Below are 27,441 nucleotides of genomic sequence, written 5' to 3' on the forward strand. Positions count from 1 at the left end.
GTGCCTTTCTGCAGATGGACTCTTTTCAGCTGTGCCAGCTCTCTGTTAAGCTATCCCCAAAACACAAGTGAGCAGTGAGGCCCCAGGGCTGTCCAGACTGTCCTTCATCCCATACGCGCTCACATGCAGTGTAGTTATTCACATTATTTTCTAAATACTCTGTACCTTATATTTGGCTTCACTATTTCAAAAAAGAGATGCTTAAGAAAGAGTTTTAAATTTCTAGTTGGTAGAAACTTTTTGTTTTGTGGTTTAATAGTTAATTTCTAGTTTTATTCCATTTTTGTTTAGAGACTATATCGTGTGTATGCACACACACTATTGCTTTTTTGGAAGGTTTTCCTTGGTACCTCCTAAATGAAAAATTTTAATAACTACTACATAGACAATTGAAAAGAAGGGACATTCTTCATTTCAAGATAAAGTAGATCTCTTTTACTTGATTTTTCAGCTGACAATTATCTTTTAATGCCTGATTTAATCAGATAATGTAACCAATTATCTTATTCTATCTCCCACCTTCTCTTCTCTTCTCCATTTTTACTTATTTTATAATTTCTACATTATTTCTACTTTATTAGGGCACATGATATTTATATTCTATCACTCTGATACATTTGTTTTACTCTTGAGTTCAGTAGTTAACTACAGTCTTTTTGCCTTTCTGTTTCTTATTTTAGGTATTCTATCTGTGTTTGATCCTCTTTTATTAATCATCATTGAATGAATTGGGTTTTCATTGCAGGAAATTAACTGGCAGGAAATTTATGGTGGGGTTTGGAAAAGGATGACAGTACGGGAAGGAGCCAGAGTAGCATTCCAGCCTAGTTGGCTCTTCTAACTCCAAGGTCCCTTCTGCTCTGTTGCCAGACAAGCAGACTGCCTCTTGCAAATACGGTTTGTTTGTTTGGTTCTGAATTTACCTCCCCTGATTCATGGAATCAAAGTGAATCCAAGAAGACTTCTGAAGCCAGCAGTTCAGCTAATTCCTAAAGTTGCCATGAAAAGATTTAAAGGTACATTTTTGCTTTTCAAGTGTGCTCCTCATCTTTGGGGACTCTGAACCCTATAATTAGGTCTTTGTTAGTATTATTACTCAGGACTACCTCCGGATGTCCTACCTACATCCTAATTAATGTTTTGCCTATGTGAGCTGTACTAGAGTAAGAGAAGTTAGCTATGAATTAAAATCTTCCATTTCAGTTGTGTTTTGTCTACTTCTCCTTTAATTTTCTGTTTTTAGATTTGCAGATGTTGCTATATTATATAAATTCATATACATTATTAACTTCTAGGTCCTCTTTTTGAGTTGTAACTTCTACCATTTTATGTTCCTACGTTTTCCAATCAGTGCTCTTTTGAAATAATTTCCATGTCCAATATTAATAATTGTGCTTGCTTACTCTGTGTTGATATATACTTCTGCCTGTTTATTTTCAGAACTTCTTAGTCATTTTGATTTTTATACAAAATTTACATTTTACAAAGCTATGCTTTCTTTTTTTTTAAGATTTTATTTATTTATTTATTTATTTATTTATTTATTTATTTATCAGAGAGAGAGAGAGCACAAACAGGGAGAGAGACAGGCAGAGCAAGGAGCCCGATGCAGGACTCGATCCCAGGACCCTGGGATCATGACCTAAGCCGAAGGCAGATGCTTAACTGACTGAGCCACCCAGGTGTCCCATATGCTTTCTTTTGTGATATAGTCTGATGTGCTTTTTAAGACTTGAGCTAAATTCATTTATATTTATTGATTTGGCAATCAGTATATCAATTGTATCCCTTGCCTTCATGAAGTGTATCAGGGTCGGTGCTCTCTGAAATCCGCTGTCTTTGCCACTCGTGAAACTTCTTCCAGGATGTGCCTGACCTCCGACCTGTTCCTCTCACTTTGCTCTTGCCCCATTGGCGGCCTTTATAATGTATAGAGATTATACTGAGCTCCTAGCTTAATCAAAATGGAGTTTTGTGGTTTGTTTTGACAAAATATTGAAACCATTTTTGTTATATTTTTAAATAAATAATACACACACACGGGGCAAAATTCAAAAGCTGTAAAAGTGAAAATGTTCACACTGTCCCACTGGCATCCAAATTCCATCCTTAAGTGAAGTCTTCTTACTAATTCTTAGGATAATCTTTCAATGACTAAGAGTTTAAAATATAGAGAGTAAAACGCACAAATTTTACGTGTATAGATAGTTCTGTCAGTGTTGGCAAATGCATGCATGTAAATAATGTTCCTATAAAAATAAAGAATGCCCTTCCCCAGATTTCCCTTACTCTCATCCCCAAGTAATCTCTGTCCTCCAAGAGATAATTGCAGTTTTAATTTCTGTTACCTATCAGTTTCGTCTGTTCTTGAATGTCATATACATTGAAGAGTACAATGTATACTTGTTCTTTTTTCTCTAACTGAACATAATGTTGCAATTCATCCATGTTGTTTCATGTACAGTAGTTCTATTTTATTGCTGGGTACTACTACATTTTTCAGATATGCTACTATTTATATTCTGTGTATTTCTCTTTAATTCTATAGATCCATATATATTTGTGTTGTTATCAGCTTTAGGCTATTATATTAAAGTTGGATTACATATTCCTGTAAACGTTTTTGTGGACGTATATTTTAATTTCTTCTAGGTGGAGAAATGGACTTTCTTTCAGTGGACTTTCTTTCAGTGGACTTTCTTGATCATAGGATACATGTATGTTTGATGTATGAAATTGATAGAGTTTTCTAGTGGTTCTATTTTATTCTCCTACTACCGGTGCATGGAGGCTCTAAGTGCTCTATAACCTCACCGATATTTGGTGTTGTCGGCCTTTTAATTTCAGTTACTCTAGTAGGTGCAAGTCGTACCCTATTGTGGTTTAAATTTGTATTTCTCTGATGACTGGTGATATCAAACACCTGTTTAAGTGCCATTGGTTACTGTTGCAGCTGTATGGTATTAGTTTGCTAGAGTTGCCATAAAGAAACACCACAGACTGGGTGGCTAAACCAACAGGAATTTATTTTCTCACAGTCCTGGGAGCTAGAAGTCCAGGATAAAGGTGTTACCAGGTCTGGTTTTTTCTGAGTCTTCTCTCCTTGGCTTGCACATCGCTGCTTCCTCCCAGGCCTTTCCTCCAGGCAAGGCAATTCCTGTTGTCTGTGTATCCAAATTTCCTATTACCGGTGTGGCCAAATGTCCTTTGATTGGAGTAGGGCCCATTTTAATGACCTCATAAATCACCGTTTTAAAGATGCTGTATCCAAATACAGTCACATTTGGGGGGGCTAGTGTCTCAACATACCCATTTTGAGGGAGTACAATTCATCCCATAACATATATTATGAAGTATCTAAATAAAGCTGAAAATTTTATTATTGAATTATAGATGTATTTATAGATTCTGAAAATAATTTTTTTTTGTTAGATAGGAGATAGAGTGAATGTTTTCTCACCATCTGTGACATCTTTTTGTTTCCTTAATGGTTCTTATGAAAAAATAAGGGTTTATTTTTACATTTTGCTAAAGTCAAATTTACTTCTTTTTTCTTTCTTTGTTGATATTTTGGGTGCTGTCTAAGAAATCATGGTATCAGCGTCTTAAAGATACTCTCCTGTGTTTTACATTCAGGGCTATGAGTCTTCTCGAATTATTTTTTCTCTCTATATGAGATAAGGTTGAAGGTTTCTTATAGTTATTCCAGCACCATGAGTTAAAAATACTTTCCTTCCTCCGCTGAACGGGTGGTACCTTTGTAGAAAATCAATTGAAAGTAAAAATAGGGCTTATTTCTGGACTCCTATTCTATTCCATTGATCTAGTTACGTATGATTAAGTTATATATCCCTATGGCTATCATACTGTCTTAGATGCTGTAGTTATCGAGTAAAACTTTAAATCAGGCAATAGAATTTCTCCAATGTTGTTCTTTTGATATTTGGCTCTTCTAGATCCTTAAAATTTCGTATACATTTGAGAATCTGTCAATTCTTCCAAGAAACCTTGCTAGGACTTGGATTGGGAAGTGATTAATTCTATGGATCATTTTAGGGAGAATTTAAATCTTAATAATTAGGGATTTTCCAACCCATAAGCATAGCATATCTCTCCATTAACTTACGACTGCCTTAACTAAAATTAACAGTTCATATCAGTTTTCAGTGTAGGTGTTTTTCTGATCATTTGTTAAATTTATGTCGCAGTATTTTATATTTTTGTATATCCTAAATGATGTACATTTTAAAGTTATTTTTCTAAATTTTTACTAGTATAAAAAGACACAATTGATTTTTATATTGACCTTCTGTTCACTGACCTTGCTAAAAGTCTTCTTATAATTAGTGGGGTTTGTGTGTGTGTGTAGATTTTTTTTTTTTTTTTAGCTTTTCTGCATGTATAATCATGCTTTTTTCCTCTCTTTTTAAACTTTATGTTTTTTTTTTCTCACCTCTTTATACTGGATAGGACCTCTCCCATATTATAGAACAGAAGAAATCTGCTCTGTATTTCTCCATTAATTATGCTATCAGCCCTGGCTGTGTGTGTGTACATGTATACCTGTATATACTTATATAAACGCATAAATTTCATTATACTTTACCACACTGAAGAATGTTTTTATTTCTTCTCAGTTTGCTGAAATTTTCTTTCATGAAGATTTTGAAAAAAATACTATTTTTTGTCAAATGAGTTTTCTGCATTTATTGGGATAATCTTATCATCTTTAATAATCAAGCCACTTGCTTTAATTGATTTTGGAAAACAAAACTAAACTGGCATTCAGGAGCTAAATTCCACTTTGATCATATTAATCTATCCTTTTTATATACTGCTGGGTTTTATTTGCTCACTTTTTAAGAGTTCTTATGTCTATGTAGATAAATTATGTTGTTCTGACATGTTATTTTCAAATATTTTTTAATTTAAAATCACATGTTATTTTCTTATACTACTCTTATGTGGCTTGGTATCAGAGTTCATGACATAAAGTGAATTGGAAGTCTTCTCTTTCTATTTCCAGTTCTTTGGCTAGAGAGAACAGTTTCTGTTGGGGCTTTTCTTTCTGCTCCAGTTTGCCTTTGCAGGTTGCAAGCTTAATCAGCTCCTGGTCTTAGATGTATGAGGCGAAAAGAGCAACTCCAAAAAATCACCATCATGTCATTCCTTGGGTGCTAAGATCCATAGTCTATCTTTGCTCCACCTTTCATAGACTTTTTCTGTTTATTTCATAAATTATATTCAATGTTTTTAGGTTTTGTTATTGGAATAAATAGGGAAAATTATGTTTACTCCATCTTCCTAGGAGCATAAATGACAATTTCCTTTTAATTAAATTAAGAAACAAGGAAGAATGAGTTTTTTATATTTATTATTTTTGAAACAAAGATTCGTTTACATAGACCTGGGTTTTCCAACTACCTATCTGGTATCATTTCCCTAAGGATCTTTTAACCCCAGCTACAGCAGTTTCAGTGATGGGTGAGAAAAAGCATCCAGATAACAGTGAATTGACGAGGAAATGAATGGTGATAAAATGGGTAACAGTGACATTTGCATCTCACTTCACTATTAATTTGGTAACGGTTATTTGCTGTTTTTTAAAGTTGTTCACTTTAAGAGTGTTCATATCCTTAAGAATTAGGAGAGAGGAAGAATTAGAGGATAGGAAGATAGGTGTCTGAAGAGGCAACAACACCTGCCTACTAAAACAGGAAAAATAAAATAGGATGTTTTTTGATGTAGATATATATTTGTGGGTGGCGGAAGAAAAAATTGGGATTCTTGTCTTCCCAGGTGACAGAAACGTCACCTTTTTCTCTGAAATAAAATTTAAAGGCATCTGCTAAAAGTGAATGTGAGGTGCAAATGTCTTAATGAGACTGGGAAAATTTTGGCTGAAATTGCAAAAGGAAGCAAAACAGAGGCATATTAAAGGATTCAAGGCCATAACCAAGGTCCCAAAGGAAGTTGGGGACTACAATCCTGTAGTGATATTATAGCACTCAGTTGGCTTTTTTTTTCCCCTCAATTAATGTTCCTTATGCCAAGTGAGAGGAGAGAAAGTAGGCAGTTGGGATGACAAAGGATTTCAATTTTTGTAGGGAAATTGGAGAAGGAATTAAAATGTGAAAAGATAATTTATGGAAATTGTTAATGTTAAATGCTACGGAAACATCATGGTACATGAAGGATTGCAACATACTTTCTATTGTCCCAAATCATGGGTTTTAAAATGTTCGTGTTCTCCAAAATGGCAGCAGGATACTTATTAAAACCTGCCACTTACCTCCCGTCTTCCAAATAACAATACCAAAACATCTTTTTATGTATCTTTTTAATTATATTCACACATGAAAGAGGGAAAATACTTTCATTTAGACATTTTAGTCTGAAAAAAGGAATACAAATATTTTGCATACAGAATCTTCCTGAATTTACAATGGGGTTATGTCCTGATAAACCCATCATAAATTGAAAATATTGTTAAACTGAAATGTGCAATTAATATACTTAACCTCTTGAACATCAAAGCTTAGCTTAGCTGACCTTAACCATGTTCAGAACCCTCACCGTAGCCTACAATTGGGCAAAATCATCTAACACAAAGCCTATTTTATAATAAAGTGTTGAATATCTCATGGAATTTGTTGAATACTATGCTGAAAGGGGAAAACAAAATGATTGTCTGGGTACAGAATGGCTTAAGTGTATCATTTGTTTACTTGTGATCCCGTGGCTGTCTGGGAGCGGCAGCTCGCCACTGGCCACTGCTGCCCAGCGTCCTGAGAGTATTGTATCTCCCATCATTGGCCTGGGAAAAGGTCAAAGTTCAGTTTCTACTGAATGGGTATCACTTTCTCACCAACATAGAGTTGAAAAATCATAAGTTGAACCATTCTACTGTTGCGCTGTATTGTTACTAATCTTAGCTATGGTTCTTTTTTTCTTTTTTTTTTTAATAATAATTTTTTATTATGATATGTTAGTCACCATACAGTACATCCCCAGTTTTTGATGCAATGTTCCATGATTCATTATTTGAGTGTAACACCCAGTGCTTCATGCAATATGTGCCCTCCTTAATACCCATCACTGGCCTATCCCAATCCCCACCCCCCTCCCCTCTGAAGCCCTCAGTTTGTTTTCCAGAGTCCACAGTCTCTCATGGTTCATTATAATTTAAATCTAATCTTCATTTTCTCTGTACATTCATAAATGGCACTTGCGTTATTATCTTGCTATGTTCATCTCAGCTGAGCATACTCACAAGGCTATCTTAGAAAGTGCAGGATTTACACTTGTATGTTGCATACACTGTGTTGAAAGGTTCACATATTTTACTTAGTATACTCATTACAATGGCTCTCAGAAGTATTTACTGTTTTGCGCATGAATAAGCAATCTCAAAGGTTTAATGACTTGCCTGGTAGTGCCACATTTTTAAGTAATAATCACAGTAATCAAACCCAGTCTCTTTGTCTCTGAAGTCAGTGCTCTTTCAAACTTATCCTACTGACTGCCTTTCATTGTGTATTATCATCATATATTATCTTTTAATAATAAAACTTGCTTTGGAAAAACCTTGTGCCATATTCCACTTCAAGATTCTTCTCAACATATTTTTTTTTTTTTTTTGAGTACTTTAGCTGCTTACATAGGAAGCGTCACCTTCCTAACCCCTTTTCCCCAGGTTCTGGCAGCAGGGAGCCAAGACAATGCTATTGAAACCCATGGTTCTGGAAACAAAAGTTTAAAAATACTCTTTTAGAGTGAAAGGACTGAGTCCTCACAAACATGTCTGAAGTCGGACACTTAATCATTTATGACCATTCTCACCTTAAGAATCCAATACATTCAAATTCAAAGATGAAGTCATTTAAGAAAATGAAGTCATTTTTTAAAAAAATCATTTTGGATCTCCTTCCTTGGAATTCTCTTCTAAGCCTCCAACACATAGTTTTAATTTTCTTCAATGATAGAATATCAATATTGTCCTTTCATAGTAAGGTTTATTTTCAGACATGTCCTTCTTATGAATATAATAGTTTATATTTACTGAGGTCTTACTATTTGTCAAAAGATGTGCTAATATGGGGTCATTTGAACTCTTTTGGACATGTAATACACATAGCTGTAATGAAACAAGAATGAAATTATAAGACAACATTTACGTAAGCATTTATTAATGTTTATGTAAAACTAACCTGGTCTACTTTGGAGCCAGAGTTTACATCTCTACCTTTTGAACCATGAGCAGTCATTGTTACATAGTGAAATCTGAAAGTGAGAGAAAGAATTTGTATTTGTTTCTTCTGTAATTTCTTTTTTTTTAATGAGTTGGTAATGTCTGCAGTACCCACTGCTGATATAAACCTGACAGAATTCTCAACTCATTTAGTTACTGTCTCAATAGGCAAACACTGCCTGGTGGGAGTGATGATTAAAAAAAAACAACAACAACAGAGACAGAACAGTCATGGAAAAACCAAATCCATAATGGGAACTTCACTCATGTTGGGCTCTCTGGTCCCTTTAGAGAACATAGTGCTTTAATTATACAATGTCCTTGTTGAGTGATAGCCGTCCTAGAGAGGCAGCAAAGTTGAATGATGAACAACGGTCCCTCTCATCATGTGCCCACAGCATCAACTGCAGGAGATCGTGTCCTGAGAATAGATAGTATGAACCATGCTTCCTAGGCTGTTAGGTGATTCATAAGGAAAAATGAAGTGATTACTTCATGCATACTGGTAGGAAGTGGGGCAATAAAGAAGGAGAATCATTACTATAATACACAATTATTTTATGATTTTCTCGTTCCTATTTCCATGGATTTTGTAATCAAGGAGAAAGATAAATCCAGATTTGCTCCTGAGATTTACTCTGCACTTTGGAATACTTCTCAGAAACAAAGAAATCACTGATTGTATTTATTATGTCCCACGATGCGTTGACACTGGAGCCACCAATTTTTAAAAACATATTACGTTACAGATAGAAAAAGAAGTTTTCCATTTGAGCCCGATTCCCTTATTCAGGGATATGAACAATCTGGAATAACTAGAATTTCTATTGAAAGTCATTGAAAATTGAACAGGTTTTTTCCCCCCAAGGGAAGAAAGGAAAGTGAAGTTTTAGGATCAGAACAGTCTTATTTGCACAGTGATCCTCACATTACACAATATATAGAAGATAAACAATAACTTTTGACTAAATGCACTTGGGTATGTGAATGTCAACATCTTTTACTAATCGTGGAGAAATACATATTATGAGCAATTTATAAAAACGTGCTTTTCTTCTTTCTGTGAAGCCTAGAATAACTACCTTCTCACTGAGATACTTTATCAATAAATTAACACAGGGATATTACTATACTTACCTTCCTGGTGTCAATACATTCATAGTTATTTATATTAATAAACAATTAAAATGTTTATTATATCAAAGGTTGTCCCCAGTCTCTTCAGTTCAAATTCAAACCCTCTCACTGGGTAAAGAATAACATAGAGAAAACATAGAAGATAATGTCATTTCAACATGAGTGAATCAGGGTTTATAATTATAGTCTGAGGATCAAAAAGCAAACTAAAACACACGCAGACACACTCTTTCATAAGATAGAAACAGGTCAGTTCTTGCTCAAACAAAACAAAAATGGTTTCCGTAGGAACAAGGCATTATGTAAAAGCTCTATTTGAGAGTTTCTTTCTGAGCCTCTGCTTGCAGATGAGCTTGCATTGAAAATCGGCTATTGCCTCTTTCCAAGCTGACAGGTACACTCAAGCAGCTAGAGAAAAATGCCAACAGGTAACAGCAGATGCATTACTGAGGGATGCTTGCACAGCAGAAATGATTTGTATCAATCTTTTCTCAAACCGAGCAACCTTAAGGACAATTGTATTAATTTTTTTTTAAAAAAAGATAAAAAGAAAATATCTTTGAGCTTTGTTTTCAGCAATACATGTGAGACATGGAGGAGAGGGTTCTGAGGTAAATGCTTGTGAGTGTTGGTTTGAAAGGTTTTCACTAAAACAAAAGTGGGAAGGCTCTGCATGGTGGCTAACAACCATTGGGGGTGGCAGGAGGCTTTTGAGTGAACTAAAATCGAGCTGGTGGGATAAATGGAGATTTTATAGTGCCTTAACTGTAGGGAAGTTAGTGGACATCCGTCAAGCTAGGTTAATGGTGGGTGAATGGAAAATGGTTTAAGGTAATTTCCTAAATGGCAAGCTATAGTAGGTATAGATTTGCATAAATTGCAAAATGCATTAAAAAGCTCTTTTTTGGCCACATACATATTTTCTCATGACTTCTTTTGAATCCCTAAGAAAATTAGTAGCTGCAAAATTATATCCATTCAGTGTGGACCCTGGGAACTACTTGGGAAGAGCAGTAGAATTAAATGGACTTCTGCACTTAAGCCAGATTGGGCAGTGCTTTTATTTCTTCATGTTTAATTTGCCTATTTGCCATGAAGTCAAAAGCACAATACATTCAGTAAAAGAAAAAAAAAAAGGAAAAAATCAAATCAGTGATACCAAGAGAAAAGGAAATTTTAGGATAAAAATATAAGATGGTATGGATTTAGAGTAGAGGTGTAGTACCCTATTTTTACTTAATATTAACTGATTTATGAGAGCTGTGGCATTGACTGGGGGAGGTGGAGTGCCAGATAGTGAGACAGAGAGACAGCTTGATTGGCATGCGGTCCTATATGCATAAATACTGCTGTGATTGAAATCAACAGCTCAACAAAGATGTTTAAAAGTAGAAGTAAGGTATTTTTTCACTATCTGCCAGAGGAAAATGATATTCAAACTAACCAGGAGATATAACAATCATCAATATTTATGTTAAATATTATTTCAATCAGATCTGAAGAGTGAATAATAGTTATTTACAAAAATCACATATTCTTTTATCTTTCCATATATACCTAGAAACATATAAAATCAATAGCAAATGTCTTATATTTATATATTAATTAGACTAATAGTGCTTCTACTGATAAAGGTAATATAATAAAGGTAATACAGTAAAGACAATTGGGGCTTTATCATATGTGAGCTCCATTAAGATAGGGAATTTTTTTCTCTCTTCTCCCTTTACTAGCAGTTTCCTGAGTACCTAAAAAGGGCCCAGTACAGGATGTTTGTTGAGGATTTACTTTAATTAATTCGACATATAGCATGACTCTATGCATATCTGAAATAAATACTACCAACATTTTCATCTTGCTTTTAGTATTCTATTTCTGTCCTATTTATACCCAGGCTAGGATTTGTGATTTTTATCATATGTGATCATGTAAGTATAGATGGCCTTCTGTGATTGGGTTTGGTTTTGGCTACTTTTACTGTTATCAGTTTCCAAAGACAGACACATTGGTGTACTTTTCTTTGGATCCCCAGTTTCTAATAGAGTGTATCATATAGTCAGTACTTAATAAAAATGCATTGAATGAATGCATTGAGTGCTATGAGTATGGAATTCTGGTTCCAAATAGAATATGATCTTTCAGAGTTCAAACATTTATATGTTAAGAGTAGTGGCTAAGACCATTGGCTTTGAGGTCAAAATTATAGTATTCACACCCAGGTTTTTGCCACTTACTAGATGAGCAATAGTGAGCAAGTTAATTAAATTCTATGTCCATTTCTTAAATTTAAATATTGAATTGTAAGAATATCTATCTAAAAATCTTACTGTGAAGAATAAATGAGGTACCACACAAAATTCTTAGACCAGTGCCTGGAAAGTAGTAAGTATTCAATTCTGTTAGCTACCACTGCTTCTTTTACCCTTGATGGCACCTGAAAAAATCCTGGACGTATAATGTCTGTGCTCAGATAAATCTGGCATTAAATCTTTGACTTTATTTCTTTCTAGTTGCATGACTTTGGAGACATTACTAAGCCCTTCTGAGCCTGTTTGCTCTTTTGTAAATAGCATTATCAGTAATGAAGGAAATACCCTATTATATTTTAGGCACACAGTGCTTTATAGCTATAATGGTGAATGCTTATGTCTTCCTTACTTTTTATTTTGGCCATATATCATGCCAGCATTTTTGCCTGTTATAGATGGATAATATGGTGGAGGCAGAGAATCTGTTCCTTACAGCTATCACATCTTCTTTTAGAGCCCAAGTTACTACTGAGATCATGGTAGGACTCATTTCTCTAGGACACTGGTGTCAATGTGTTTTCATTATGGGTCAAAAATTTCAGAAATATCTGGTCTAGGAGTCAAGGTGTTGCCTACTTGAAAAGATCATTGGAGGATGTCCTCCTTCCTTCCCCAACCCCCAGTTATGTCTGTTGACTGTGAGCATTCAAATATCCATACCATTATTTTCATGGAGATAATTATTGGACACAATCATCCTAGCTTTCCAAAATATCAAGTCACTCCTCTCTTCAAACATTTCTAGACTGGTGAACCTTTCAGAACCTTAAAACATCAAGGAAACCTCTTAAAACAGAAATGGATGTTCAAGAGCAGACAGAGGGGGAAGTGTAACTGTGAGGAGCCACGAAGGACACAGAGTAGAGCATAACCAGTATTAGTCATTGGCGACTAAGAGTGAAAGCATTAAGTCTCAATTCCTATCTTGAAAACAAGCAAAGCAATAAAAATTAGCTTTAGCACATACGTGAAGAGCACTTGAGAGAAAAAGAATTTTTAGAGAACAAAATTAAAATTTGGAAGAATCCCAATCCCTACTTTGACTCCCCATTTTATAGATAAAGTAATGGTGTCCCACTTCATGGTCCCGTCTAAGGTTGCAAACCTAGTTTACTAGTGGGGATTTAACTATATCTCAATTCTTTTATTACCTCTATTCTTAGCAAATTAGGCAAAGGGAAAGAAATGAACGAGAGATTAACAGAATTATCACCATGGCCTGACTATCCAAGTTGTCCTTCAATAAACTTTGTTTTTCTTAAATGTATCAATTCTTCCTTTCAAACATGGTCAGCTTCTAGTAACCCTGTTCACAGCAACTCATTCTCTCTCTGTCTTTTGTAGCAATTCTCTTTGAAACGATGTATTCAACTGCTCAGCTAAGGCATTGGACTGTTTCTCTTTAAGCAAAGTTTATTGATATTACTTGTAACTGAGTGCTGCTCTATTTCTCTAACTGCTTTGAAACCAAAGGCATTAAAGACACATCAGTTCTAGATTACATTTCTAAGGACTCCCATTCAAATTTCTTGTTTATTATTTGGCTCTCTTACTCCTTCTAGTGGATGACCACCATTACCATAGTCTTATTAGGAAGAATAATTTGATTCTATTTGGTGGGAAAATTACTTGTCTGTGTCTTTCTCATTTTTTATTACTTGATGTTTATGTCCATTTAAGAGAAGTACAGTTTTGCTATAACCACACCTCTTAAACAATACTCCAGCTTAAGTGTGCTAGGCTTGGTTTTTAATATTATCTTTTAACATTCAGGGAAATTAAAAAAAATATGCTCTAATAAGCTTATGTAAAGAATCATAATATTGCCTTAATTTTTAATTTTCTTCAACATTATTAATTTTCTGGGAAGACTGATAATATTGCATCATTTTTGTATTCTGAGACTTAAAATGACCTGCCAAGGTAAACAGGTCAGTCACCATCATCCACATTAGAGATAAAGTGATGAAATTTAGGAGTTAGCTGGGCTTTCCAAAAGTCACATAGCCAATGAAAAAGATAAGAGTATTCAGACTTAGGTCTTTTGACTTTATGCCTTATTCTTTTTTTCAGCACATTGTTCTAATAAAGGAAGGAAATGACAAAGATGATTTTTTAAAAAATAATCCAATGGTTTAATTTTTAACCTTGCAGTTACCATCTTGAGAAAAGTGGCATCATTCCTGGTTATATATGCTATATCTTTGTTGAAGCTTGTCCTTCGCTATTGTGTGTGTGTGTGTGTGTGTGTGTTTCTTTCAAAAAGGAGAAGAGAAACACATAAAATGTGGTTAATTCTCACTGTGGTTGAAAGGCAAAGGTTATAAATCAAATGACAATAGGGTGCAAAATCATTTCTCATTGAGAATAATAAGGGATGAGCTTAATTATTGAAGAATTACCCACTTCAACAACAAATTGGAAAGATAGTATGGGGAACCATTTTCCTATTCTCATAAATAAATCACTGCTTTGAATACCTTGTTTGGTGCCTAGAAAGGAGAATGGAAGCATTCACTTAGTTTCGTGATATGTGACACTGAGTAGCTGATGAAAGCAGTTTTCACTCTGATTATGAGGGGATAAATTTGTTTCCACAGTGGAGTGCTATTTCCCTGGGGAGGTAGGTGAGTCATCTTATAATGAGTGAGGAACAATGGACTTAAAATGAGACTGCACTTAAGAGAAATATTTAACACCAGCATGAGGGGCAGTTGATACAATTTTGGAAAACAGAATCAGCCTCAGACTATTTCACAACATTGGATTAGAGGTACAGATGGTTTATGTGCTATATTTATTAATAATTTGAAAGATGAAGTAGATATGAATTGGTAAAGTTTACCCATTATACTAAGTTTCTGAAAGTAAGTATTTCAGACGATGGTGAGAAACTCCAGATGGAGTATTAGATAGCATGCTCTCGAAAATATCAGACAAGCCTAAAATAGTGTATGTAGTTAAAAATTGTCTCAGCTATGTATGCACACATTTTTAACCTTGTGACAGTTCAGTCAGTCCCTGTGGGGTCTAGAGCCAAATAGGTGTTTAAATTGTGACAATAATGGGAAATAAAAGTACTTTGTTAGAAACTCATAGTCCAAATGACAGCTGCCGTGATCCCATGATCTCACTTCTCAAAAGGAGCGCCCTTCTTTGCTTGTGATTATTCCTACTGGGAAAACCGAAGAGAGTAGGTGTTTCAAGATAAGAGGAATACGTAATGCTAAAAGATGACTGCAATCCAAACACAAACCATTTGTAAATATCGTATTTATTTAGCGAGAGCAAGCATCCTTGATTGAGATACTCTGTTCAAAACAATGGGAGGAATCATTTTTACCCTATTTTCCTTGCTTGACCAAAGAGTACCTAATTCAAACTAAAATTAAATTATTAGATTAAAAAAAATTGGACCCTCTACCATGAAGTAAAAATTTGAGAGGAATCCAGCACTACAATTATAAACTATGTTCATTGTATTTCAACATAGTTGATCAGATGATTACCTCTATTTGAAAATATCAGTCAAATGTGGGTTTAAGAAGTGTCTCTCATACACACAGAATTACTTAGTAATTTTTAATGTGTCTGTCTTCTCTTAGGCATTCAACCCACTTGTCTGGATAAATTGCTATTTAACTGTGTACATATGCTCAGTTATGGATAAATTCTACAAGCAGTATTGGTAATATAGTATGTGTCAGACACTGTGTTTGGTTCTGAAAATACAAGACTAGGTTCTTGCCCTTTGAGAAGTCTTCAGATCATAAGATGCTTAATCATATTTCAATGTAATACAAGAAGATTTCCAAGAGACATAGATGTTTCAAAATGCTTTGGAAACCCAGAGAAAATGCACTTAACTCATTCTGAAGTAAAGTAAGGGAAGATTTTTAAAAGGGGTTAGTTTAAATTTAAAATATGAGTAGAATATATCACACAAGAAGTGGATAAATACATTCTATGTGAATTCCATGATGTGAAGAATGATGCAGTGTGTTATACAACTTCAAGTGGAATTTATATTCCATTTATGTATTATATTCATTATGAGAATTTAAAATGTACATCTGTGTGTACATGTGTATCTATAGATTTGTAGAGGGGTGTGTGTGTGTGTGTGTGTGTGTGTGTGTGTGTATGGTGTGAACTAGGGTGGGAATAGAGGCTTCTAAGATACAGTTTTGTCATTTCTGGAGGGCAAAAAACTTAAAATAGTTTGGACCCTCCATGATAAATGTTCTTTCTTCTAAACACACTCTGCAGATTTGAATCCAGGGAGCCTTAATAGGCTTGTTCGATCTGATCCTGACTGCTGTGAAATAGTCTCAGTCCTGACACGTCGAAAATATCAAAAAGTCTCTTTGGCTCGTTTCAGGATGAAGGTCACATCCATATTAATTGCCCTTATAGTGAAGCCTTCCTGGAGGCCACCTGTCAGCACATCTGGAGCTCATGTTGCTGCTGCTTCCAACACGGCACCATTTCCATCCCTACTCTGACTTCAAAGACCCATCAAGGTTGATGGTAAGGACCTGGGAAGGGACTCAGCAGAGATTTACTGGCCCAGACTCAGGTCTCTCCTCGAATACTGAAATTCCCTTTTCTCAGTTTCAGGACCTAGCAAAAGAGAGGTCATTTAAATTTGATATTTTCCAAAATGCCCTTTGGACAGATACTTACTGGGAAAAAACATTATTTGATTTCCCAGGTTTCACTCAGGTTTTAGATTAAACATGAATCAAAATGATCTGTTTTACATATCAATGAAATAAACAGCATTACTTCAGGGACCCCACTATACATTTGGGTTCAGTTTGAATGTTGTGACCTTAGTCTTTCACTGAATCACATGGGAACAAAGAAATAATACATATGAGAGTGTTATTGGGTATTATACGCTGCCATCTGGAACCCAAACTCAGATCTGGCAAGATGAAGTATCTTTTGAATTCTCTGAGGGAAATGAATATCTCAGGAGGGAGTCACATCTCCTTAACTTGAGTTTGTGGGGGCCAAAGGAGTTTTCACTGGCGTTCTCTTAGAGGTTTACTTCCTTCCCCAAGTGGCTAACCCTGTTGCATTCTTAATTCTCCTTGATCACTTATTTCAGGCTCACCGTTGATGCATGTGACATGGGGAAGAAGAAACAGTCCTTGAGGAAAAAAGTGTGGGAAAAACAGAGTATTCAAGTAAGGAGATTTTTTTGCTCTAAGATTTCTCACAGTTTTTCATAGGTGAACCTCAAAGACAAGGTGTGATTTGGAGAAATATTTCCTTATTTTATTTTGCTAATTTACCTGTTTTTTGTCGGTTTGTTTCCCAAACTATTTCATAGAACCTGCTTTAGGAAATGCTAACTTAGCCTCTGATATTCAAATAGATTATTTTCATGTGGCTTTCAGTGCCTATTAGCATCCTGCTGGAGATGGCATCACTAAATCTACCACTGCCCAAGACCTGTACTGACTGTTCAGTGGCCAACACTATCTTGGCCAAAATTTTGCCTTTTTGACAGCCTTGCCTAACTCTGGACAAACAGTCTGTGGTCTAAGTGGTCCACTGACTGAGGTCTTCTGCCTATATTATGTTGGGTGAGGACACAGAAAATACAGGACTAGAAGAGAATAGTATGCTGAATGGTGATCAATGCCATGAAGAAAAATAAAGAAAGGTAAGCAGTAAAAAGAATGAGAGATCAGTTACTATTTCATATAAGGAAGCCAGAAATGGCTTCTCTAATTAGGTAATGTTTAAACAGAAACAAATCAGAGGTGCCTAAGTGAATTGCCGGTAACAGGTGGCAGTAGATTGGGTGGGCCTTGAGGTAACTTTGGGTGAAACATTATTATTGTTTTTCAGGACCACCATTAGGATCAATTTGAGAACTGCTAACAGTACAGGTATATGATGATTTCCACAGTTCAAGTTCACTTATCTAGAAAGGTATAAATACCTTTTTCCCTCTTTAAATATATGCCAAATTATTAACAAAATGCTAATTGGTACCATTCTGTCATTCAGTGGAGTTCTAAGTCTAAACCTAAGCAATTCTTTAAAAAAAAAAAAGCATTTCTCTCAATTCCATGTATGCTTTTCTAAGCACTCATAACTCTAACAGAAGTTGAAGTTTGCATGATTTCTTCTACAGGACAGGTTTTTTCTCTGAATCCGAATCACCTTTCTACCTTGCTGAACTGATATATGCATTATTGAAGAAAATTTAATATTACTTTATTTTTCTTCCTAAGAAAACCATAGTCCACATGTCTGTTATTACTATTTTCTCTTATTTTGAACATTCTTATGTTTTAAAGTCATAGTAGTAAAAAAATAACAAGAACAGCTTAGTTTACTTTTCAGGTGCCATTACAATTTTGTATATACCTTTCATCAAAGTAACTTATATAATAAACTCATAATCAATATATTTTTGAACAATTGCTATGTGCTGGTGCTGTCCAGAGTGCTGAGACTACAGAGTACTGTAAACAGTATAGGAACCTTCTTTCAGGGAGTTTACGTTCTAGACTAGACAGACAATAACCAATCACATGAGATACTACTGAATTTCTCTTCTATACGTGAGGAGACTGAGGCAAGTTGAACTTAGGTTTGCCTCATTTTAAAGTCTGAGGTTTTCATACTTATGTCATTTCTGCATCTTAGAAAAGAAAATAGAGGGATGCCTGGGAGGCTCAGTTGGTTAAGCATCCAACTGTTGATTTCAACTCAAGTCGTGATCTCAGGATCCTGAGACAGCCCCACGTAGGGCTCTGCACTGAGTGGAGCCTGCTTAAGATTCTCTTTCTCCCTCTACCTCTCCCTCTGCCCCTCTTCCCGCTCTCTCTCCATCTCTCTCAAATAAATAAAGTTTTTTAAATAAAAAAAATAGAAAAATTCATCAGTAAGATTGGAGGTCGTTAAAGTATTGGCCCCATTTTGTGACTAAAGGCATGATACGAAGTTCTAGAATAAGAATTTCTCACGTTGTAAGTAACTGGTTCTTCAGCTTTAGCTTGGAAAATATCACTTGAGATACTGGTTTAAAATAAAGATGCCTCAGCTCTATCTTCAGACTATAGCATTTTAAATAAGGGTCTCAGGTGATTCTGATGCAGATGACTTATGAGCCAAACTTTGTGAAATATATTTGATAATAGTAAGGTCTGCACATTCTAAGGCAGACAGTCAGTAATTAAGCTAATGGGTCCATCAGACAAGACAGGCATGAACTGGGTCATGGAAGTGCAGAAGCAAAGAGAGCTCATCAGAATGAGTTAGAAACAGAGAAAAGGTAACAACCTTGACCTTGGCCTTTTTTTTCTTTTTTTTTTTAAATCTCAGACAGTGCTAGTTGATTTGTGTCTGTTAGTCTGTGTCTGATGTCCAGTCACTAGGTGCAGGCCCTGTAGATTCCAGTGGGTTTCATCACGCAGGGGAGACTCAGTCTCTGTTCAGCAGAGACACACTCATCAGAAGGCTTGAACAAGCCTCTTCCCAAAACTGGAGAAGAGATCATGACCACACTACTTTTAATATCAATAGCCACAGACTAATTTTAAATGAAGGATAAATCACCTACTTTTGTGATTCAACTCTGAAGGGAGAGATTTTAAAGTATGGCACACTTTGAAGAAGGCGGCATATAGAGAAAGAACAGAAACATTCAATAGGATTTTCAGAAAAAGCATCATAATGATCCTTTCTAATTTATTGGAGATATAGCTCATAAAACTAAATATATTATTTAGTATATTACATTAAACACAGATACCTTTCTTTTTTGCTTATAAAATGTTCTTTGCTGATTTTATTCTAAAGGGAAAAAGTCAAAAGTAGAAAATACTGAAAACAACTTGAAAGACTGTGCTAACGTCTCTTTCATAGGTAAATAGTGACTTATTCATAACTTCCAGGTTTTGTCATAGCAGCCCAGAGCAAATTCTTTGTATAAAATTTGAAATGACATTTAATTACCCTGTTTTTAGGAGGCAACTGAATTTTTAAATTTAAGTAAGTTTCTTTTATTGGCCTTTTGTCTTTGTATAGTTTGAGGGAAATGATTCCTTTTTTTTCTATCTCCTGAGAGGGCATTATCTCTAGAAACTGTTCATTTCAAGATCCTTTGTCATGCTTCTTAAGAGCTCCTTTTAAAGACACCAGGGGAGAATGTTGAAGAAGAATCTTCTGACAATCCAAACGCCCACGGAGGTCACCTTTTCCATTAGCAATGTCTAAGGGTCTGGTCTATCAACAGGTTAATCTAAATGAATGAATCCTCCTAGTGAGTTAATATGGTTTTAACTGGGATTCACTTTTTAAAAACAATGTTGCTGCTTTTAGGGCACCTGGCTGGCTCAGCTGGTTGAGCATGCTGGTCTTGATTTCAGGGTTGTGAGGTGGGGCACCACATTGGGCCTGGAGCCTACTTAAAATATAGTAATGTTGCTGCTTTGTTGTCTAATAAGTTTAATGATTCAAATTATGAGAATTTCAAATTTTGGCAGGCTGGCCAGTGTTTGGGGGGAACTCCCATTTTGTCATCATGTAATTTACATTTCATTTCACTGTCAGGATTAGGAAGTGGTTCTCAATATGTCAGTGCCCAGCACCCTATTTCGTAAGGGCTTAAGGCCAGTGTTTGGGGGGAACTCCCATTTTGTCATCATGTAATTTACATTTCATTTCACTGTCAGGATTAGGAAGTGGTTCTCAGTATGTCAGTGCCCAGCACCCTATTTCTTAAGGGCTTAACAAAACCTTAAGCAGTACATTTTCAGAGATTTAAAGGGAAAGAAGAAGTTTTAATCATTTCATTTCATCTGTGATTCACCTATCCTTTAAAAAATAATTAAAATATTTTCCAGCCTCTCTGGTGATTAGCATCTTTCTTTCCTACTTTGTCTCTCAATTATGAACTTCTTGGAGATTTTGTCACAGCACTTAGCTCATAGATGCTTAATAGATATTTGCTGAATGAATGGATGGATGAATTAATAGGAAATTTAGTTTGTGATTACACAGAACACATTTCTCAATAGCAGGAAGCAAGGAGGGAGATTCATTCACAGGAAAGACAGACCTCTTGGGACACACAGAAGGCAGGATGAAAGCATGCTGGGTCACCTGTCCCTGCTTTCACCGCATGTGGAGTGGCCTGGTAGAAAAATCCCTGTGTGTGCCATCGTGAGGCCAGAGCTGCAGTTACAGGGCTTCAACTTAGTAACTGGTTGACTTTGGAGAAGGCGCTTTAATTAATTTACTTATGATTCCTCATTTTAAAAATAGGTCTTTGCAAGAAGCTACTTCCATAGATTCAGGTGATCATGAAAAGCACATACCATTCTCCTTGAAACTTTTAGACCTTCTTCCTGAATAGTCAGTTACCCTATATCCTGTGCTCTGGAAGGAGGGTCATGATTTTGTTTTAAAACTTTGCCTTCCTATTTCCTGAGTATCTGTCTAGAAGCCCTGCAATTCACTCAGGCTTAATTTACAAAGTGGCAGATTTCTCCCTTCAGGGCAAACACATCAGCTGCTGTGTTTACAAAAGCAGTGAAGGCATATTCCTCTTTCTCTTTTAAAGTTTATTCATGCCTCCATGTGCTCAAGGAGGCATGACTAAGCTGCATGGCATGAGGAAGTCTCAGGAAGTGGAAGTCTTTTAATAGCTATAGAGCCTAGTTCTAGCAATACAGATTGATTAAAGCGGCACAGCTCTTATAATTTGTTTTGTGCATATAAAGGTACTTTTTACATATAAAAATGGAACCTTCCCTCTATCAGGCAGCATCCAGGCACATTTTCATATTATTTAGCTGCGTAAAGTACTGAACTGAGAATCAGAAGCTGAGGGTTTGGTTTATGTCTCTGACTTGTTTTTCTGACCTTGACTAACACCATGACTGACTATGAGGGGGATAAAAAAAAAAAAAAGCATAACAAAAACTCTATATGCTTAATAATTACCAAGTGTGTACCATTTTCACCTCCATCATAAAAAGGGGGGCAAGGGGATCTCCACAGTTTGAACTAATTTTACTTCTCTAGCAGCTCTTAACTCTTATTTAAACTTTAAAAGCCGAAAGGGTAATATTATTAAAACATAAATTTGATCATGCTTAAAACATTCTGATAATTCTGGCTCTGCGCTGTCAGTGAGAATAACCCTAACTCCTTACCATGGCCTTCAAAGCCCTGCACAAAAGTTGCTTCAGCCTATCTTTGACATGGACAGAGCAGGGTACCTGAGCTAAATACCTCATCACTGCCACCCCCCCCACCCCCTGCTCTCTCTGATCTACCCTCTGCACTGGTACAGTGCACTCTCTGCCCAGGAAACGCACCCAGCGTTTTCCCTCCATGCTCTCTTTGCTGATGCTGTTTCTTCAACTTAGGATGTCCTTCTTCTCCTTTTTGCTCCCCTTTTCTATGGATGACCGAGGAAAACTCTTCCCTATTTCTTTAACATTTCTCTCCTTACCCAGGAATACATGCTCTTACCCATACATATGCTACCACAATAGTGTGTATATATCTCTATTGCTGTCTTTAACTCATGGTACAGTAACCTTTACCTGCATGTTTCCCCTGCTAGCCTTTGAGATCTCTGAAATCAGGGACTATTTCTTGCTTATTTTTAGTTTTCTTCTGCTTTCTACAGTTCTTGTATGTACTAAGTGACCACTGAATATTTGATGGATGGTGGTGTATTTCTGGTAAAAAAACAAAAACAAAAACAGAAAAACCCAAAACTTTTATGTTGTTTTTATTTATTTTTGACAGAATTGAGACAATGGAACTGATTTGAGATAATCATGAGTCCAACAAAAATTGCAGTTTAGTTAGTGCTTTTCATTTTGAAGTAAACATAGTTTTAATACTAATATCTACCTTTAGTGAATGTTTACTATGTATTGACACTATGTTAACAATCTTAGTATTATTTAACTCAATCCGTTTATTATATCTGAAAGTGAGTATTGTCTCAATTTATAGATAAGGAGACTGAAGCTAAGAGAAGGCAAATTACTTGATAAAGGTATCAGAGCTAATTCATGGCATTGCCTGGATTCAAATTCAAGCTTGTTTGGCTCCAATCTATATGACTTAGAGTCCTTCTGCATTTCTTCTCTATTCTTTACTCCCCACATCCAATCCATTGAGAGGTCTTGTTGATACTACCCCCTTCCATTAAGTTCCATATTCATGTGCTTTTCCCATCCCCATTTTGGCTCTAGCTACCGTCATTTCTTACATGGACTATGGTATTCATTTCCTCCCTGAACTACCTGTGGTTACGCTTGCCCTTTACCCAGTACTTCATTCTTGACCCATTTCTAGAATCTTTTTTTTTTTTTTTTAAACCACACATATTACCACATCATCTTCTGCTTAAAGCCTTCCATGGCTTCCTGTTGAGTTTAGGCTAAAATCCAAGGTGCTTGCTATGGTCTCTATACCAGCCTTCCTCTCAGACTTCATGCCATATTAACCTACATTTACACAGAATTCTCCAGGCACACAGGCCTTTTGCTTGTTTCTCAAATTCTCCAATTTTACTCTTATCTCATTGCATTTGCATTTACTGTGCCCTCTTCTTATAAAATTCTTCTTCCAGATAATTTCATGACTGAATCTTATTAATCATTTAGGTGTCAGAGAGCCTTCTCAGGTCTAATATGAGAAATCCATGGTCTCCGTTACTTTGTCATATTACTATTTTTCCAGCTTCCTGATACTTACTGCTTTTTGAAATCATCTTATTCTGCCCCCCCCCCCCCCATTTCTCCCTGTAAGTAAAATCTCAGGATGGTAGAGACTTCGTTAGTACCCTTCACTACGATCATCCCAAACCTGGTCAAAGTACATACTTCAAAGCATTTCATGCCATTGATAGGTAGAGTTATAGGAAAATGCATGATTAATTCTCACTTGCAGTTTTTAAGCTGAGTATCACTCATCTGATTTGGACTTCTGAAACAGTTTCCTCAAGTCAGTGCTATCTTGGAAAGTAAAGTTGAACAACCTGATCTAAAATTCTGGCTCCACCATTTACTGGGCTTTTGACATTGGGCTCTTTGATTCAATCTCTTCATCAGTACACTTCCTAAAACATAGTAACCCCAATAGTATATACATAGTGATACTAAATGACTGGCCCACTATCTGGCACTCAATACATCAAAGCCATTTTTGTATTTAAATGTCACATGAGGGATTCAGAAAAGAAATACCAGGGGTGCCTGGGTGGCACAGTCGGTTAAGTGTCTAACTCTAGGTTTTGGCTCAGGTTGTGATCTCAGGGTCATGAGATCAAGCCCTGTTTCAGGCTTTGCACTCAGCACAGAGTCTGCTTGAGATTCTCTTTTCCTCTCCCTCTGCCCCTCTGACTCATGCTTTCTCCCTAAAATAAATAAATCTATCAAAATCCTAGAGGAGAACACAGGCAGAAATCTCTTCTATCTTGCCACTGCAACTTCTTGCTAGACACATCTCCAAAGGCAAGGGAAACAAAAGCAAAAATGAACTATTTGGACTTCATCAAGATAAAAACTTCTGCACAGCAAAGGGAACAGTCAACAAAACTAAAAGGGAACCTAAGGAATGGGAGAAGATATTTGCAAATGACATTTCAGATAAAGGGTTAGTATCCAAGATATAAAAAAAAAACATCAAATTTAACACCCCAAAACAAATAATCCAGTTAAGAAATGGGCAGAAGACATGAACAGACATTTCCCCAAAGAATACATACAGATGGCCAACAGACATGAAAAAATGCTCCACATCACTTGGCATCAGGGAAATACAAATCAAAACCACATTGAGATACCACCTCACACCAGAATGGCTAAAATTAACAAGACAGGAAACAACAAATGTTGGTGAGGATGTGCAGAAGGGGGAACCCTCTTACACTGTTGGTGGGAACGCAAGCTGAGATAGCCACTCTGGAAAATGGTATGGAGGTTCCTCAAGAAATTAAAAATAGAGCTACTCTATGAGCCAGCAATTGCACCACCAGGTATTTAGCCCAAGGATACAAATGTATTGATCTGAAGGGGCACCTGCTCCCCAAAGTTTAGAGCGGCAGTGTCCACAATAACCAAACTGTGGAAAGAGCCAAGATGTCCCTCAACAGATGTATGGATAAAGAAGATGTGGTATATACATACAATGGAATACTACTCAGACACCAGAAAAGATGACTACTTACCATTTAAATTGATGTTGGATCTGGAGGGTATAATGCTGAGCAAAATAAGTCAATCAGAGAAAGATAATTATATGGTTTCACTCATATGTGGAATATAACAAACAGCACAGAGGATCATAGGGGAAAGGAGGGAAAACTGAATGGGAAGTCATCAGAGAGGGAGAAAAACCATGAGAGACTCTTAATTATAGGAAATAAATTGAGGGTTGCTGGAGGGGTGGTGGGTGGGGGGATGGGCTAACTGGGTGATGGGCATGTGATGTGATGAGTGCTGGGTGTTACATGCAACTGATGAATTATTGAACTCTACATCTGAAACTAATGATGTACTTATCTGTTGGCTAACTGACTTTAAATAAAACAATTAAAAAAATAAATAAATCTGTAGGGAAAAAAAGGAAAAAATATACCAAAGACTAGACCTAAAAAGATAGCCAAAAAAGGCTCAATGGTGAAGTAGAGGTACAAATTAGGTTGAAAGGATGTCCCTACAGATTGAAATGAGAGATTTTAAGTAGTGAGGACTAATAAGCACACTCATGTGGGAAATAAAAACTTGTTTTCTGTATTAAGGGTAGACAAATTTTTTCCAGATTAGAAGAGTTTATTAGAGTAGTAATAAAAAAGAGCTTTATGTGAAAGATGGGGGAAAAATGTTTTGTGAAACCAGGGAGACTTCCTTCTCATTCCTAATCTACAACTTGGAATTTGCTAATGTGCTTTCTCCATAAAATAGGTAACAATAACTTGAACTTTGAATTTTACTGTATCCATATCATAATAGTTTTCTTCTGGATTCACATGAATAAACAAAGTTGTATTATCATCAGTATGTTAGTAAATAATTTTATTATAAGTATTATTTATGAATTATAAACTATTAAAAGATACCACATATATATGATATGTATTATTTAGGTGCCTCTCTCTCTCTCTCTCTCTCTCTCTCTCTCTCTGTATATATAGATATATATATATATATCTATATATACTGTCCAAGTGTAAGAGATTGGTTATAGTTACTAAGGGAACATAAATTTTGAATATGTAAATCCAAGATTGGATATCTTGAATAAATATTCAAATTCATATGCAATTAATTCTTGGTTATCTTGGATATCAGTTCATACAGTATCCATGGCTACTGTTTCACTTTTGGACTCTGGTCAGGTATTGTTAAACATAAGTTATGACTTGTTTGCATTGTAAGAAAAGAATATTAATTAGCATGATCTGTTGTTTTATATATTTAGTTCCTCTTTTTTTCCCTCCCTAAGAAATAGAATAGAAATAATGGTTTTTGTTGTGTGTTTTCTTTTTTTTGATAAAATATTTGATTAAATTTTTGACCATTAGCTTGGGGAGTAGAGAAAGGGAGTAATTAGATTTGAGACTCCCTAGGTGTCAGAAACTAAGGTAGTAGGTACTTTCACATATTATTTTAATTTAGCTTTTAAAGCTCTGATGATGTGAGCATACCCAATACTCAAAACAAACAAACAAAAAACAAAACAAACAAAACATAATGAGTGTATGGATTCAGAGGCAAGGATCCATAGAAGGCTTTCAGGGTTTTTTCCCCCCTCTGAATAATCTCTACCATTTAGACAACGTACCAATTTAAACATTTCCTTAGAAACCCCTATTGCAGAGTGATACTAGTGTGGAAAAAAAAAAGAAAAGAAAAGAAAAAAGAAATTGACCCTGAAACAAGTGGTTATTCCAAAGATATCAGAGACGTGAAAATATCTGGGTTAAAATATACCTAGAAAAAGGATTTTGAGAAGGAGTATGGAGGAATGTAGCCAGAACAGATAGAGGGAGCTACTGATTCTACCTGTGACTTTAGTCAAGTCACTGCATCAGAGGATCAATGATATCTTGATTGAGAATAAAGATTTATTTGGTAGAATAATGGATAATTTGCTGCAAAAAGAACCCATAAACATAATGGGTGCAATGCAATAGACATTTGTTTCTTATTCTAAAAGTTTTGTTCCACAAGGAATTCAGAGATCTGAGTTTCTTCTTATATTCCTTTCTTTGCTCCACCGCCTTCTAGAGAATTTTCCACATCTGCTGGGTTGTAGCTATGCTGATGCCCCATCTGTGCTCCAGACTGTAGGAAAAGGAAAAAATGGGAGTCCAGGGCAAACCACTTCCCTTTAGGCATCTGAGGTATCCGTTGCATTTATTATTTTTTGTTTCATTCCATGGGTGAGAACTTAGTCATTTGACATACTGAGTTGCAAGGGAGACTAGGAATTGTTAAACTGGGTGGCCGTATGTCCCACTGAAACTTAATTATTGTGGAGGAAGGAGCTGATGGATTTAGGGTGACAGTCTGTGGTCTGTCACCAAAAGGTTGATATTTCTTCCATTGATTTATAAATGCAAGTAATTTCTAGCAGGCACCAAGGACCAATGCCTAAATATTTCTTAATGTTTAGGAAGCAAGCCTGCCTCAGGATGCGTCTGGCATATATAGCCAATCTCTACATGAACTTCCTACTCAAAAG

General features: G+C 35.8%; 1 long non-coding RNA gene across 1 annotated transcript in view; it reads left to right on the plus strand.

Moving 5' to 3' along the window:
• The first annotated feature begins 935 nt into the window (after positions 1-935).
• Positions 936-27,441, plus strand: part of LOC123001011 (uncharacterized) — a 172,720-nt gene continuing 146,214 nt past the window's right edge. The window contains exons 1-3 of the long non-coding RNA XR_006409451.2: positions 936-1,016; positions 16,079-16,227; positions 16,814-16,892. This is a non-coding gene — a long non-coding RNA (uncharacterized LOC123001011). The remainder of the gene's footprint in view (positions 1,017-16,078; positions 16,228-16,813; positions 16,893-27,441) is intronic.

This window comes from Ursus arctos, unplaced genomic scaffold, assembly GCF_023065955.2.
Source record: "Ursus arctos isolate Adak ecotype North America unplaced genomic scaffold, UrsArc2.0 scaffold_12, whole genome shotgun sequence".
Taxonomy (NCBI): domain Eukaryota; kingdom Metazoa; phylum Chordata; class Mammalia; order Carnivora; family Ursidae; genus Ursus; species Ursus arctos.